The sequence below is a fragment of the Anabrus simplex genome, chromosome 2 (genome assembly GCF_040414725.1).
Source record: "Anabrus simplex isolate iqAnaSimp1 chromosome 2, ASM4041472v1, whole genome shotgun sequence".
Lineage (NCBI taxonomy): Eukaryota > Metazoa > Arthropoda > Insecta > Orthoptera > Tettigoniidae > Anabrus > Anabrus simplex.
In genome coordinates, this window is record NC_090266.1 from 162,567,186 (window position 1) to 162,584,478 (window position 17,293).

Sequence of the window (17,293 nt, forward strand, 5' to 3'; positions counted from 1 at the left end):
TTATACTTTTTAATGCAATGTATCGCAAAATTTCCAAAATTTACAAAAAATTTAAAAATCATATGAAAAATATTCACACGGCAAAAACCCAACAATAAAAATAGGTGCATGGGAAAAATAGGGCAGGCCTCGCGGTGTAGGGTAGTGTGCCTGCATCTTCCTGGAGGCCCCGCCTTCGATTCCCTGTCAGGTCAGGGACGTTTACATGAATCTGAGGACTGGTTCGATGTCTACTCAGACTACGTGATTACGATTGAGGAACTGTCTAACGGAGAGATAGCAGCCCCAGTCTATGAAGCCAAGATAACGGCCGAGAGGATTCGTCGTGCCTACCACACTACACCTCGTGATCTCCAGGCTTTTGTCCACTGATGTCATTCCACGCCATCTCTCCACTGACAGCTCGGAACATACCACTTAGTGGAGCCGCTCGTCTCTTTTCTCCCAGGTCTTCCCAGCCCAAACTTTGCAACATTTTTGTAACGCTACTCTTTTGTTGGAAATCACCCTGAACAAATCGAGCTGCTTTCCTTTTGATTTTTACCTGTTCTTGAATCAAGTAATCCTGGTGAGGGTCCCAAACACTGAAACCATACTCTGGTTGGAGACTTACCAGAGATGTATATGCCCCCTGCTGTACATACTTACTACTACCTCTAAATACCCTTCGGGCTGAGCAGCGGTCGTTTGGTAGGCCATGGCCCTTCGGGGCTGTTGAATCATGGGATTTGAATTGGTTTATTTTGGGAGAAAAAGATTGCCACTTCAAACTCCTGAGGTGTCAACTTCTCTGCCTAGCCTGTGCAGCCGGACGGTCTATTCTTACTACAGGCGAATGCTATAGGTACATACCGAGCCTTTCTACGAATCAGTAGATGGGGCATAGAGCAGTGTCCACGACGAAAGGAGTATTTCGTTCACAGTATATCATTAGTAAACGTTCCATTTTCACGTTGTTTGTTCTTGAATGAGATCGGAGCATTAGAGTAATGACGAGTTGGTGTATATGCTGTTAAAATGGATTTTATTTTGTGGGACTACATGTATAATTTACGCAGCATTACATGTTAACATGTGGGGAAGATCAGGATAGAAGTGAAAGTGTCACGCATTTCATGCTATCGAAGGTGCTAGAAAGCGTTATGGGAGTCGATGAACTGGATACTAGGCCCCTTTAAACAACAACTTTTATCATCATGATCATCAGACAGTATCATTAGGTGTATGGTAGTGATGTAGTGTAGTTAGAGGAAGCACTATTTAATCAATAATCTATTTTAAAGGGGAATCGGAGAAACCATAATAGACATCTGTTTCAGAATTACCAATTTATCGCCTATTCAATTGTTTCATTTTAATCGATTATTCAATTATATTCTCATTCGATTATTTTTCGGTTATTCATTCGAATGAATGACGCAATCGAATAGTGAATATTTTTTCCAGTCGGTTATTTTTCAATTAATCATTCGGAACTGCATTCGAATGAGTGAAGAATTCATCCATTCGCTTATTTCAGTCGATTGTGCATCCGAAACGCTTAAATTGAAAATCCGAATATTCTGTGCGATAAATCTGAATGATATTTGAAACTCATTCGATTATTTTATTCGATTATTTATTGGATTATTTAAATAATCGGATGGAGGTTATTCGATTAACCCAATCGCTGGTGTGGAATAAGATGGTGGATAATTTGAACACAGTTTGTAAAAAAATGTTAGTCCACAGTAACGAAATTGCTTTGTTTATTTACGTTTATCTTCACGGAGTTGAGTTAGCGCGCGTCTTAACGCGTTACGGCTGTGGGGCTAAGCTCTGCTTTCGGGAGACGCGTGGGTTCGAACCTCATCGTCGCTGTCCTGAGAATGGTTTTCTGAGGTTTCTCATTTTCACTTCCAGTGAAATGCCAGGATAGTTCTTACTCATAGGCTACACCCGATTTCTGCCACCTCCTTACCGAATTTCATTCACCATCATTCATTTCATCTTCATTAGCTCCTCAAATGAGGTTGGCGTCAGGAAGGGCACCTGGCCGTAAAACATGCCATATATTATGCGTCTCTCATCCCCGACACCGTATCAAGAAGTGATACTATAGGGTAGACATACATGTATGTTTTAATGCGATTACTCCTTTTGAGTATATCGTCCCGCTACGCAAATAAAGCAGAGGGGTTGCCGACTCTGTGGGCGTTTGGACCGGCAATTTACTTTTACGAAGTACCTGTTCCTTAAGGCTAGCCAGCTTATCTGACGCACGTTGAAACGGTTGCGGATATTTAGAATACATTGTAGTATTCTTTATCAAGGTAATCAGTTTACCCTGTCTCTCCAGTCAGTTTTAACATTCTGAGGAGTCTGAATACCACTTACACAGTAGTGGCACATCTGTCACCTTGAGAAAGAATATAGCAATGTACTTGAAACGTCGGTAACTTCTATATAATGTATACAAAACTGTGAAACAATTCAACTCGGCCGAAGAACGTCGCTTTAGACTTTACCGCAGTTGTTGATAAGCCTTCCAGCGAGTAGAGCTCATTAATCTCAGAAGTCACCGACCACGTTCCAAGCAAACCAAAGCCACCTGCGCACAGACAATGAAGGTCCTTCGAAAAGTGGAATGTAAAGGCTCCACTATCTGCAACCCCGGAACTAGGTGGGATAAAGTGGTTAGATCTATACCGGACAGACTTTACCCGCCAGGAATAAACCTGGTACTCATGTTTGGTGTAGGCTGAGTGAACCTTAAGGCTATGCGCTCTTCCAGCGGTAGAAATCAATTTTTTAATTTTCCTACGTCCTGATAGGGAATCGAATCTACGTCCTTTCACTTGAACTGACCACGCCCTTATCGCCTCTGTTAGGCAGCCCCCTAACTGACCACATGAAATTTGAACGCTCTCAAGAGAAGAAATCTAAAGTTTTGAGGAGTAATAGTATTTGGTGATGATTAATCAGAAATGTACCGAGCGAGCTGGCTGTGTATACCGGTATGATCCTTTTATCTGAAAACTTCCTATCAGAGATTGGTGAGTTCGAACCGCACCATTGACAGCCCTGAAGATAGTTTTCTATGGTTTCGATTTTTTTACACCGGGCAAATGGCGAGGTTGTACCTTAATTAATTAAGGCCATGGGCGCTCTATCCGTAGCCTTCTCCTATCCCATCGTCACGAAAAACGTTCTGAGCTAGTGTGATGTTAAGCCACTGTCAAAAGAAAATCAGAGATGCGTTTCGATCGCCAAACTTAGCTTGCATCCAGGAAATAGTGGGTTCGAATCCCACTGTCGGCGAGCCTGAAGATGGTTTTCCGTGGTTCCCCATTTCACACCAGGCAAATGCTGGGGCTGTCGTTAATTAATGCCACGGTCGCATCCTTCCCGCTCCCAGCTCTTTCCTATTCCATCGTTGCCACATATGTGTCGGTGCGACGTAAAGCAAATTCTAAATTCAAAAAGTTAATGATAAGTTGATATGACGATTCCCCGCAACGTGATCATCTCACTTTCGCTAGCATGCTGAATAATTTCACTCGACACACTTCTGCACTCCCATGAGGTTTTGTACCGCTAGCGAGGATGGTTCGAGAATAATAGAGTCACCAGATGTATCATCGTGTGATGTACTGTAATGTTGATGAAACATGAGAAAGTTAATTATTTGCAGGGCAGTCTGCGTTGAGTGCTGAAGGTATCGCTTTTCAATAACGCCGTATTATCCACGTATATTGTACTAGCAATTACCCGCTGCTTCGCTCGCGTGGATTTCGTAATTTAATCAAAGTAATCGTTCCTCGCTATTGTACTAAGACATTATCTGAAAATTTCTAAAGTATAAAAACTCACCCAAAAATTGAGTTTCATTTACCGCAGAAATTCTTTGTAAATAATGTCTATGGTACCGGTATTACCTTTTGGGGCTAAGACGACCATGCGACATAGAACTGTACATGTGAGAAACAGTCTTCTCTCAAGTCGAATTTTTTTTTTGCTAGGGGCTTTATGTCGCACCGACACAGATAGGTCTTATGGCGACGATGGGATAGGAAAGGCCTAGGAGTTGGAAGGAAGCAGCCGTGGCCTTAATTAAGGTACAGCCCCAGCATTTGCCTGGTGTGAAAATGGGAAACCACGGAAAACCATCTTCAGGGCTGCCGATAGTGGGATTCGAACCTACCATCTCCCGGATGCAAGCTCAGTCGAAAAAATAAACAAAGGTTTCTTTATTTTTAAATGAGATTCCAAATACCAGTTTTCATGCCTGTAAGTCTGTAACATCTTCAGTTTTTGAGATAAATGTATACTCATAAGAATAATTCAACTTCTTCTTCTTGATTTTTTTCGACCCCTCTCCCCCATTAAGTGGACTTTCGGAAAACCAAAAATACGCGTTTCTTTATTTTGAAAACAAATTCAAAATGCCAACTTTCACGTCTGTAACAGCTGCAGTTTTTAAGATAAAGTATCCTCATCAACATCTTTCAACTCCTTATTTACTTATTTTCAACTACACACACCTTACGTCGATTTTCCGAAAAAACAAATGTGCGTTTTATTATTTTTAATGGAGATTCCAAATAATAATTTTCACGTCTGTAACATATTCAGTTTTCGAGATATGAGTACACTCATAAAAGTAATTCAACTCTTTTTTCACCCCCATTCCTACTCGTTAAGTTGATTCCCGCCTCCCCAAAGGCGCGTGTTTCTTTATTTTTAAAGGAGATTCCAAATACCAATTTTCACGTCTTTAACATTTTTAGTTTTTGAGACATAAGTATCCTCACACAAAGATATCAATTAATTTTTCAATTCATTCACTCCCCTTAAGTGGATTCTCCGAAGACAAAAGAACACGTGTTTCTTTTCATTGAAAGAATATTCCAAATACAAATGTTCATGCCTCTAACATCTTCAGTTATTGAGATATAAGTACCCTCATAAATAGAATTCAACTCCTTTTTCACCCCAGCCATTTAATTTGATTCCCCCTCCATAAAATGCGTCCCGTGTTAATAATTTTTAAAGTGATTCCAAATACAAATTTTCACGTGTGTAAACTTAAGTTTTTGAAATATAGGTTTCTCCATCATAAATGAGTTGATTTTTTTCTCTTCCTTTCACACTCCACCTTAAGTGAAGTTTCCGAAAACCAAAAAAATGGTCTCTTTATTTATAAAGGAGCTCCCAAATGGTAATTATCACGACTGGAACATCTTCAGTTTTGAGATACATGTATCCTCATAAAAGGAAATTAGCCGGGCTGAGTGGCTCAGACGGTTGAGGCGCTGGCCTTCTGCCCCAACTTGGCAGTTCGATCCTGGCTCCGTCCGGTGGTATTTGAAGGTGCTCAAATACGTCAGCCTCGTGTCGGTAGATTTACTGGCACGTAAAAGAACTCCTGCGGGACCAAATTTCGGCACCTCGGCGTCTCCAAAAACCTAAGAGTACTTAGTGGGACGTAAAGCAAATAAAATTATTATTATTAAAAGGAATTTAACTCCTTTATCACCGCCCACGCCTCCAAGTGGGATTCCCCCACCCTCCCATCCCAAAATGCGTGTTCCTTTATTTTTAAATGAAATTCCAAATTAATTTTCACGTCTGTAACATCCTTAGTTTTTAAGATATAAATATCCTTATACAAAGTATTCAACTAATTTTTCAATTAATTCAACCCGCCTGAAGTGGATTTTCCAAAGACAAAAGATTACGTGTTTCTTTACTTTGAAAGGAAATTCCAAATACAAATTTTCATGTCTGTAACATCTTCAGTTTTTGAGATATAAGTATCCTCATGAAAAGAATTCAACTCCTTTTTCACTCCAACCCCGCCCGTTAAGTTGGTTACCCCCACCCAAAAATGTGTGTTTCTTTATTTTTAAATGAGATTCCAAATACCAACTTCTACGTCTGTAACCTTCAGTTTTGAGATATAAGTTTCCCCTGAAAGAAATTCCTGTTTTTACTTCCTTTCACACTCCCCACTCAAGTGAATTTTCTAAAAACAAAGAGTACCCGTTTCTTTAAAAGAGCTTCCAAATACCAATTATCACGATTGTAACATCTTCAGTTTTTGAGATATGTGTATCCTCGTGAAAGAAATTCATCTCCGTTTTCACCCCCTCCCCCCAACCAAGTTGATTTCCCCATCAAATGCGTGCTTGTTTCTTATTTTTAAAGTAGATTCCAAATACCAGTTTTCACGTTTTTAACATCTTTAGATTTTTTGGTATGTATATATACATTCTCATACAAATAATTCAATTAATGTTTCAATCCTTCACCCCGCCCCAGTTAATTGTCTTTTCCAAAACGCAAAGAATGCTTGTTTCGTCATTTTTAAAGGAGATTCAAAATACCAATTTTGTTGTCTGCAACATGTTAAGATTTTGACATATACCGTAGATACGCTAATTTTAAAAATTCAGCCTATTTTTCAGTTCCCCTTACGTGGATTTTCCGAAAAAAATTATGTTCCTTTACTTTTACAGGAAATTCCAAATACCAGTTTTCAGATCTGTAATATGTTACGTTTCTTAGATAATTTGCAGATATAGTCTTTTTTTTAATTCATCCCGTTTTTCACTCCTATTCACCCCCTATTCATCGGATTATCCAAAAACACAAAAATACGTGTTTCTTTATTTTCAAAGGAGATTCCAAATACCAATTTTCATGTCTGTAACATCTTCAGTTTTTGAGATATAAGTCTCCTCATAAAAGGTGTTCAACCTTTTTCCCCCATTTTCCATCCCCCTTAATGGGATTTTCCGAAAACAAAAAATACGTTTTTCTTTATTGTTAAAGGAGATTCCAAATACCACTTTTTTAGATCTGTAAACTTTTAAGTTTTTCAGATATAGATATCCTCATTTTAAATATTCGCCCCCTTTAACACCCCCTTAGAGACGGAATTTCCAAAAATTCCTCCCTTAGCGAGCACCTAGATTTTAATATAAATGTATCCTCAAAATTTCATTTCTTTATGTGCAGTAGTTTTGGTTCGGCGATGATGAATCAGTCAGTCAGTCAGTCAGGCAAGTTATTTTAGGTTGTTGCGTGAAGATGCGACTTCTGAGAGTTTAGTTTTGTTTTTGTTTTTATTTTTATTTTTGTTTGTGTTTCGTTTCGTTTCGTTTCGTTTCGTTTCGTTTCGTTTCGATTCGATTCGTTTCGTTGTATTGAGTAGTCGGGGACGAGGCGTAAACTGAGAGTTCAGTATGTGGATCGGTCACATGAGTTGATTTTGTTTGTTATCGGTCTTGCCTGGAATCGAGCCAAGTCTACAGCATTCGTACGTTGCGATACTCAACGTTCCTGCGTTTGAACCCAACTAAATGGGAGTGTATATGAAGCGAGGTGAAAGTTGAAATCTGCCAATCAAATTACGGAAGATCGTCCGTTCAAGGTAAAGACTGCCAGCTTTAGTCTCGCTCTGAGGACAAAAGACTCTTGTAAGCAGCCAGTAATTAGTGAAGTGTTGACGTTCATTGTCAAGTATAATTGTATTTGTGTACTAACTGGGTTACCCTCGATTAAATTCGTATAACACAGTCAAGAGTTTTATTCTTGACGATATACTAGCTGTTGTACTTGTCTGTGTTTTTGTAACTTGCAACAGTATTGTCATCTAGAGGAGATGAGTGGCAGCAGAACAGGCAGAGCTGACCTCAGCTAGCAACAATTGCTTTCACGTTCCACATGACGTGATAATCTCTTGGGGTTTTGCGGCGTGAAGAAAATAACCATAGGAAATCTTTACGTTTCGCAAAGACATTCGTCCGCGACATCAGAAGAAAAACAAGTCCGACCACAACTATTACTGTTCTTACAATGACGGTTTGAACTTGGAAAGCAATTGACCATTGCTTTGTTGATTAAATAACATTCTCGTTCGTCACCGGATAGTTCACTATATCCTTCTGTATTCCTAGTAAGAAATTCTGTCATCTTATCTCTAAGTAAGGTGTTTCATGTTAAGACGTCTGCGAGTTGTGCAATAAACAACAAGGTCATCAGACAAATCAGAGACCGGAAGGCGGGGGTAGGAGGAGGAAGGTAATATAAAAATAAAATAAAGTGCAACTGAAGAAAGATAAAGGCATAGAGAAATGAAATAGAGATGTAGATGAAAGAGAAGTCCAATAAAATGAGGGGTGGGGAAGGAGGGGATAGAAATAATTCAAGGAAGGTTAAAGAGACTAGAGTAAAAAATAATTAACACTTGAACACAAACACACACAATATAAATAAGAGAGACTTTGTGTGAGGAGAGTGCGAATTTAGAAAGAACGAAAGAAATAGACACAGAAAATGACAGGGACAGAATAGTGCTCAAATTTCTGATGGTTGACGACCATGCACTGGTTAATTAATAACCTGTATCCCTGCATAGATTATTAGGACTCTTACGCATTTCGTCCCCTTCCCATTGTGTTTTGTGTCGGCAAGAGCTCAAACATTTTGGAACAGGACATCATGACCCGCCGACAGGACGTGTTCGTCTATTGCTGACTTGTCTCGGTAGTTGAGACGGGTATTTCATTGGTGTTCCTTCATGCGAATACCAATGGGGCGGGATATTTAATCAAGGTATAACTTGTCGCAAATACAGGGAACTTCGTAAATCCAATTTTTGTGACGGTGCCAAACGCGCTTATTACCGTATATTGCGCTTGCGGATTTAAAAAAATATAGAAATTCGCTCCGTGGTACTATGCATATAAGGAGGGTAGGCTGTTTCTTTCACTACTACATTCTGTACGGTTTGCTTATTCTTCCCTCTGGAATGAAGTGCTCTATAAATCTGGATAATGTTGTAACAATTACCCTTGAATGTGGGATGAAGGGCTCAGTAAATCTGTAAAATGTTTTAACTACCCTTGAATATGGGATGAAGGGCTCAGTGAAACTGTAAAATGTTGTGACCATTACCCTTGAATGTGGAATGAAGTGCTCTATAAACCTGTATAATGTTGTATCCATTACCCTTGAATGTGTGATGAAGTGCTCTATAAGTCTGTATAATGTTGTATCCATTACCCTTGAATGTGTGATGAAGTGCTCTATAAGTCTGTATAATGTTGTATTCATTACCCTTGAATGTGTGATGAAGTGCTCTATAAGTCTGTATAATGTTGTATCCATTACCCTTGAATGTGTGATGAAGTGCTCTATAAGTCTGTATAATGTTGTATTCATTACCCTTGAATGTGATTTTGAATGCACCCATTTCCTCCTGGATAGTTGATGGCTCACAAATACTCTCACCCTCGTGATGAGTGTCCTGAAAATACCCTGTTCCTGTGCTGTATGGTGATGAGAATCTGCATGGATATCCCAGAAAGAAAATCGTCTTCATTGTGTTGCTGTCTGTAAGAGCAAAATTCATCGATGCTCTTTGCGGACTCATCTAGCAGAAATGCGACACTACATTTTGAGGATTAACACATATCTGGTTTCTGGAAATATCTCTGTGTCAAGGCTACAAAACTAATATATCCTCGTCAGAGAGCAGACGAACGAGAGAAGCTAGTCTATTTCAAATTTGCGTAATATCTTTCAGGTGAGCCAGTGAGAAACAGTTTTAATGAATAATTTTGCTCACACTTGAAGGGCTCCAGCTACAGAGCTGCACGCAGTGAGTGAATTAACGAGCGGTATGAGCTTACAGCAACATCGAGAGTGCGAAGTTGGGATTTAGATTGCTGTAACAGGCCAACCATTAAATTGACAATTAACCCGACTCCAGCCAACCAAGCAGTTGATTTCGAACTCAGACCGTATTACATCATGACGCAATATTTAAAACTTTATATGTGAGCCAAATATAACCTGAGATCCACGCGAGGAATGTCACGGAAGAAAGAGAGAATTTCCAGCCGTCATGTCGCGAAATGTATATTATCATCAACTTGTCGTCGATCATGAAAATATAAGCTGTGTTATTGACGGCATACTGGCCTTCAGTTCAGAGGACTCCGGGTTCGATCCCTACTTGGACCGAGGGTCTTAACCGAGTAGACTTTACTCCTCTGGCTAGGGGACTGGGTATTTGTATTCTTCTTAGTGCACTTCCCTTCATCTACAACCACCATATAAACTCGTAGTAGTGAATATATTCCTCCACAATGCCTGGAAAGCTGATGCACAGTTGGGTAGCACACGAGAAGTCAGTGTGACCTCTAGCTTCAAATCCATGAATCAGGCCATCTGAAGGTTTTCAGTACCTTCACTACGGACTGTGGAGTGACACCAGGACTCAACGTTATTTTTTCAACATTCTATGATTTTATATAGCGAGAAATTTGAGGAGGTAAAAAGAGTTCGCGGTAAAACCTCAGCGATTGATCAGTTCGTTGTTGCTAACTATACAGGTCGTATTAAGCTTGTCATTTTGAATATTAGATATCTCATTCAGTATTCAAACTTTTAAAAACCGTTCAAATTTCCTTGTTGATGATGATTTTTTTTATAATTATTAAAGCAAGTAGGCAAACAAACAAACAAGCAAGCAAACAAGCTTGTAGTTCTATAATATCATGACCAAAATCATGAGACCCCGGAGTTTAACGTGGAATTCAAACCTTATCGATGCTATTTTTCATTTTTAAAATCCCACATTTGGGATTTACAATCACTGGTTTGGCGAGAAGCCAGAAATGATGTCCCTCGGTGATCACGCCCCTGCTTAGACATGTTTTTATTATTATTACATAGCTGCGAGCTTTCATTAGGGAGATGGTAGATTCAAATCCCAACGTAGGCAGTCCTGACCACGGTTTTCCATGGTTTCCCATTTTCACCCGTTCTTGAGCCATAGAAAACCTTCGATGTGTTAGTGCGACATTAACCATCATTATATTATTATTATTATTATTATTATTATTATTATTATTATTATTATTATTATTATGATTATTATTATTATTATTATTATTATTATTATTATTTTAGAACTGGCTTTACGTCGCACCGACACAGCCTTCCGCGGAAGGAAGACTATGATGGCGTCTGTTCTAACTGGGTTTTACATCCCAAAACAACATATGACTCTTTTCGGAGAATTTGGCGGAATTTTGTCCCGCAGGAGTCCTTTCACGTACCAGTAAATCTATCGACACGAGGCTGACGTATTTAGCACCTTCAAATACCACCAGACTGAGCCAGGATCGTACCTGCCAAGTTGGAGTCAGAAGGTCAGCGCTTCAACAGTCTGAGCCACTCAGCCTGGCAGTGTCTGTTCTGGGAAGGGGTTGGATCCTAAAGTACTTGGCGGGAGTGTAGTATGGACTACGCGATTTTAGTAACTTAGGTATGAGCTTGAGGTTTGATTCCCACCGTCATCAGCCCTGAAGATGGTTCTCCCTGGCTTCACATTTTCGCACCAGGCAAATACTGAGGCTGCATCTTAATGAAGCCCACGGTCGCCATTTGGCCAATCCCAGCTCATTCCCAATCTTTGTGTCGCCGGAAACACTGTTACCTACTCAGTTCCTGGTCATTAATGTTCACATCCCAGACGGCTCCCGCTTTTACCACTCCAAACTTCCCAGACTGTTCGTACGCATTCCAAACTAAAGCGACTGATAGATCGATTATACATTAAACAGTTAATCTAAATTAAGATAATTTCTCTTTCATGTTTGTAGATTAGTGCAAGGGTTATAATAAATAAATAAATAAATAAATAAATAAATAAATAAATAAATAAATAAATAAATAAATAAATAAATAAATAAATAAATAAATAATAACCATAAATTATAATGTTCTAGATTATGGTTTTCGATTTATCTGATTTATTTCCAATCTGTCGGTATCACATGACGCAATGAAATATAATTATTACATTTAACTAATTTTAAATTCATCTTAAAGATATTTTGCCAGTTTTGTAACGGTGTAATATTATCGCCCAATATCGTCTGGTTTACAAGTAGTCAGCTTATTGCTCTTTCACGAAATATCCATTCCATGAGCGAAAGCGGTACCATTTTGAGGTATGCGTAAAATAAGGAGCCCATTCCTTTCTTTACCCGCGCCTATCACTTACTATTTGATTTGAAGTTTAGTGAATTGAAACCAGCAGTCCTAGGAATTTGTGTTTGTAACAGAGAGAGGCAACGAAAAGTTACCGCCACCTCAAATGGTTCTACCGCACAGAGTTGCGGGGATATAGTCCGCGGTCAGGCAGAACTCCACTCTTAAACCTATAAATTCATTCTGTACGTTTGCTACTAATCAATAGCATATTTTTCTGATTAAAGACGCAAATGCTAAATTTTCTTGCGGAAAGAACACTTCTACGATATATCTCTGGTTTGCAGACTCGAATCAATATTTCAGTTTTTGTACAGGAGAGATTTTGTTTCTGTTCCACATACATAAAATACACAAGGAACTGTTATATCTGTTCATATAAAATGCTTTATGGAATTTCAGTACGAAGAAAATCGCGTTATAGAAAAGAATAATACCGACTCTTGTTATTGTAGGCAGTAAAGAAAATCGAAGAGGAACTGGGAAAGGGAATAACAATCCAAGGAGAGGAAATCAAAACTCTGAGATTTACTGACGTTGTTGTAATTTCTCCGGAGTGTGAAGAGGATCGGGAGAAATTGCTGAATGGTATGGACACTGTCTTGGCGAAGAAGTAAAAGATGAAAATAAATACATTGATAACAAAAGTAATGGATAGCAGGGGAAAAATTCATGTGACACAGGATAATTAGATTAGGAAATGAAGTCTTAAAGGAAGCAGATGAATATTGTTACCGGGGTAGTAAAATAACTAACAATTGCAAGAGTAAGGAGGACATAATATGCAGACTAGCACAAGCAAGGAAGGCATTCATTAAGAAAACAAATTTGCTCACTTCGATCATTGATACGGAAATTTTTTAAATATGTTTTTGAAGATATTCATTTAGAACGTGGAAGTGAAACATGGACAATAACTAGGACAGAAAGAAAGAGAACAGAAGCTTTTGAAATGTGGTCTTACAGAAGACTGCTGAAGGTGAGATGTGTAGGTTGAATCACAAATGCCTGTTGCTTTACGTCGCACCGACACAGATAGATCTTATGGCGACGATGGGAAAGGAAAGGCCTAGGAATTGGAAGGAAGTGGCCGTGGTCTTAATTAAGGTACAGTCCCAGCATTTGCCTGGTGTGAAAATGGGAAAACCACGGAAATCCATCTTCAGGGCTGCCGACAGTGGGGTTAGAACCCACTATCTCCCGGATGCGAGCTCACAGCTGTTCGTTTCTGACCGCGAACGATGCGGCGAAATTAGACCAGAAGAAGAGACAGAATGATAGACAGCCAGGACTTGTTCAATTGGTTTCAGAGAGAAGTGTAGGCGGTAAGATAGACCAAGGTATGAATATGACAAACAGATTAGAATAAATGTAGGATGTAGTAGTTACGTAGAAATGAAAAGGTTAGTACAGTATAGGATGGTATGGACGGCTGCATCTAATCAGTGTATGGACTAATGACCCAAGACAATAACTTTTTTACGTCGCACCGACACAGACAGGTCTTATGGCGACGAAGGTATGGGACTGGTCTAGGACTGGGAAGGTAGCGGCTGTGGCTTTAATTAAGGTATAGCCCCAACATCTGCCTGGTGTGAAAATGGGAAACCATGAAAAACCAAATCCAGGATTGTTGACAGTGGGGTTCGAGCCCATCATGAGCTTGCATTCGAAAGATGATGGGTTCGAATCCTACCATCGGCAACTCTGGGGATGGTTTTACGTGGTTTCCCATTTACCACCAGGCAAATTCTGGGCAGTATCTTAATTAAGGCCACGGCCGCTTCGTCCCCAGTTCTAGCATCCCCCTAACCCCTCGTAACCAGAAACCTGTCCGATATAGTGCGACGTTAAACACTAGGGGTCTACTAATAAAGTGGTACTCGCCAGATGTTGAGCAACCAATATTATTATTACTTAACATTTTTGATTAATTTAACTTAATAATTTAATAAATAGTTATAATAATAATAATAATAATAATAATAATAATAATAATAATAATAATAATAATAATAATAATAATAATAATAATAATAATAATAATAATAATAATTGCAGCCCCCAGTAGCAGATTCGGTTCATTTTAAGTACTTGCTCCCCAGGCGACATCGATGGTATTTGAAGTTCAAATGTACTAATTCCGAATCGTTAGTTTCCGACATGTAAAATAACGCCTGCAAGACACGATTTTGACAACCTGTCGTCTGTTAGGAGTATTAGATAGTAAATCGGTCCGTTATATAAATATTATTTCCTTGACTCAGAGATCTCAAAATCTGGTACGTACATAAATAAACACAATCACATTTCAGTAAACACCGGCTATTTTCTGCATTCTCATTGAACTTTCGTTGAGGGACTTGCACATAAATCCTTCATGTTGTCTGTCAGGTACATGGGTAGCTGAAGCTTCTTCAAGGACTGTTTAAACTTACGCACCTCTCCTGTTGCTCCAATCACAGCTAGTACCATTATTACGTGGTCGACACACCACTGATCTTCAGCAATTAATACTTTTGTGTTTTTACATCATACGTTGACTGAATGTCTGAACCACAGGACATTGCAAGATCGACCATTCCAACATGTTCGGTAGTGTAGTCCCGTAGAGACTCCGTGGTGTAGGGTGGTGTCTCTTGCCCGGAGGTCCCGGACTCAAATCCCGGCCAGGTGAGTGATTTTTACCTGGATCTGAGGGCTGATTCGAGCTCCACTCAGCCTATGTGATGACAATTGAGGAGCTATCTGACGGTGGGATAGCGGCCGCAGTCTAGAAAACCATGAATAACGGCCGAGAGATTTCGTCGTGCTGACCACACGACACCTCGTAATCTGCAGGTATTCGGGCTGAGCAGCGGTCGCTTGGTACGCCAAGGCCTTTCAGGGCTTTAGTACCATGGGGTTAGGTTATTTAATCCCGTAGAGTTTGTTATGTTCCATACTTCTGTCAATCAGGATGTTCCTGTACCAATATAGCTTTTATCAGTTGTTTTCTAATACGTTAACCAGCTTGTACGTTTAGAACGGTTCCACTGGTATTGTGACCAAAACATATCTGATAGCAACTGCACGATGTATAACACTGTTCAACAAAGAAATAAAAGTTGTCAATTTCCTTAACAAAAATAATCACCTCCTTAGATAAATAGATACCGAGCTCGATAGCTGCAGTCGCTTAAGTGCGGCCAGTATCCAGTATTCGGGAGATAGTGGATTCGAACCCAACTATCGGCAGCCCTGAAAATGGTTTTCCGTGGTTTCCTATTTTCACACCAGGCAAATGCTGGGGCTGTACCTTAATTAAGGCCACGGCCGCTTCCTTCCCACTCCTAGCCATTTCCTGTCCCATCGTCGCCATAAGACTTATGTGTGTCGGTGCGACGTAAAGCAACTAGCAAAAAAACAGATAGATAGATAGATAGATTGATAGATAGATAGATAGATAGATAGATTTATCATCAACGGTTTATTTACCCAATTATAGATGATTCAGTAAAACATTATACACAACAAATACCACATAAACAAATAAAGCTAATTTCCTAAAATAACCACCAAGTTCAAAATAAAACTAGGGACGTTTATAGACACATATTTCTTCTTCTTCTTTTTCAGTAAATCTGTCCTTAGACAGGTATCAACTGGATGTCCTCCATTTCACTCTGTCCTGAGCATCTTCCTTCATTTGCTTGTAACTTCTTCCTTTCTTCACATCTGTAAGCATTTCAAACTTTCATCGTCCTCTCCCTCTTTTTCCTTCAACTTTTCCCTCCATGATTCTCTGTTGTAGACAATTTCTACGTAGTATGTGACCAATCCAAGATGTTTTCCTCTTCTGTATCATAATTATGAAGTTCTTCTCCTTTCCTACCCTGCTCAGCACCTCAACATTTCTCATTCTATCGGTCCATTTCACTTTCTCCATTCTTCTCCATAACTACATCCCAAAACTGTCCAAATATATTTGTTCTTCCTGTCTGACTGACAGTCCACGTTTCAGAACCAGACACATATTCACAACACCTTAAATAAATAAACAGGGATCTTCTTATATAATCGCCATTATTAAACTAAATCTGGAGACATTTACATGCACATATTAATATATTGTACAGAGAGGACCTTACATTCTTGAGGTCGTTAGGGCACGTCTAATTTTAGACGGATCCGTCGCCATATGACCTATCTCTGTCGGTGCGACGTAAAGCAAATTTAAAAAAAACCTAGACGGGGATGAGTGAAAAAAGTCCACTGATTCACCTACCGCATTCAGTGATTTTAATCCAGCAGCCACGAGTTTGCCCGAGCCACAGTTCTCACTTTAGGCAGATGGAAAATATACTTTTACCTAGTAGGGCCTATTGCGCCGAGGAACATGTAACGGAATCAACTCCAATATGTTGAGCAATCCACTCAAACACTTATAAAGAAAGAGGGCATTGGCACATCTGCGGCGCAAGTGGAATGTACTCATAGTCTCACAAAAAGTAACGTAATCGGACGAGGAGAGAGAAACTTCCAAGTTAATAGGGGTCAAAGAACATAACGATGGCATCAGAACGCTTTTATTAGCTCTTAGTTTTACTATGTCTGGCTCCATGGCTAAATGGTTACCGTGCTGGCCTTTGGTCCAGAGGGTCACAGGTTCAATTCCCGGTCCGGTCGGAGATTTTAACCTTAATTAGTTAATTCCTTTGTCTCGAGAACTGGGTGTTTGTGCTGTTCCCAACATCCCTGCAACTCACACACCACACATAACACTATCCTCCAACACAATAACACGCAGTTACCTAAACATTGCAGATGCCACCCACCCTCATCGGAGGGTCTGCCTTACAAGGTCTGCACCCAGCTAGAAATAGCCACACGAAATTATTATTATTATTATTATTATTATTATTATTATTATTAATTTTAAGATACTTTTGTGCATATTTTTATGCATTGAACTAAACCCCATGCACACTTGTCCAGTTACCTATTCATTTGAGAGTTTCTGTTTCTTTGATTTTCATCTGTAGTCTGTATCTGAGGTAGCTGTCATCACATTCCGATAAGAGTCTACAAATATAGATGAGTTCAGTTGCCCTGTTACCTTCTTTCAGCCTATTAAATGCCTTCATTGATATGTTCCCCATACTCGTCACTCAATCTGACACAATTGCTTGCAAAAGAAACCAAGATAAGAATGAAGAAAGTGGACCTTCAGTGATATAATAAAACATAACTCTTAGGTTGT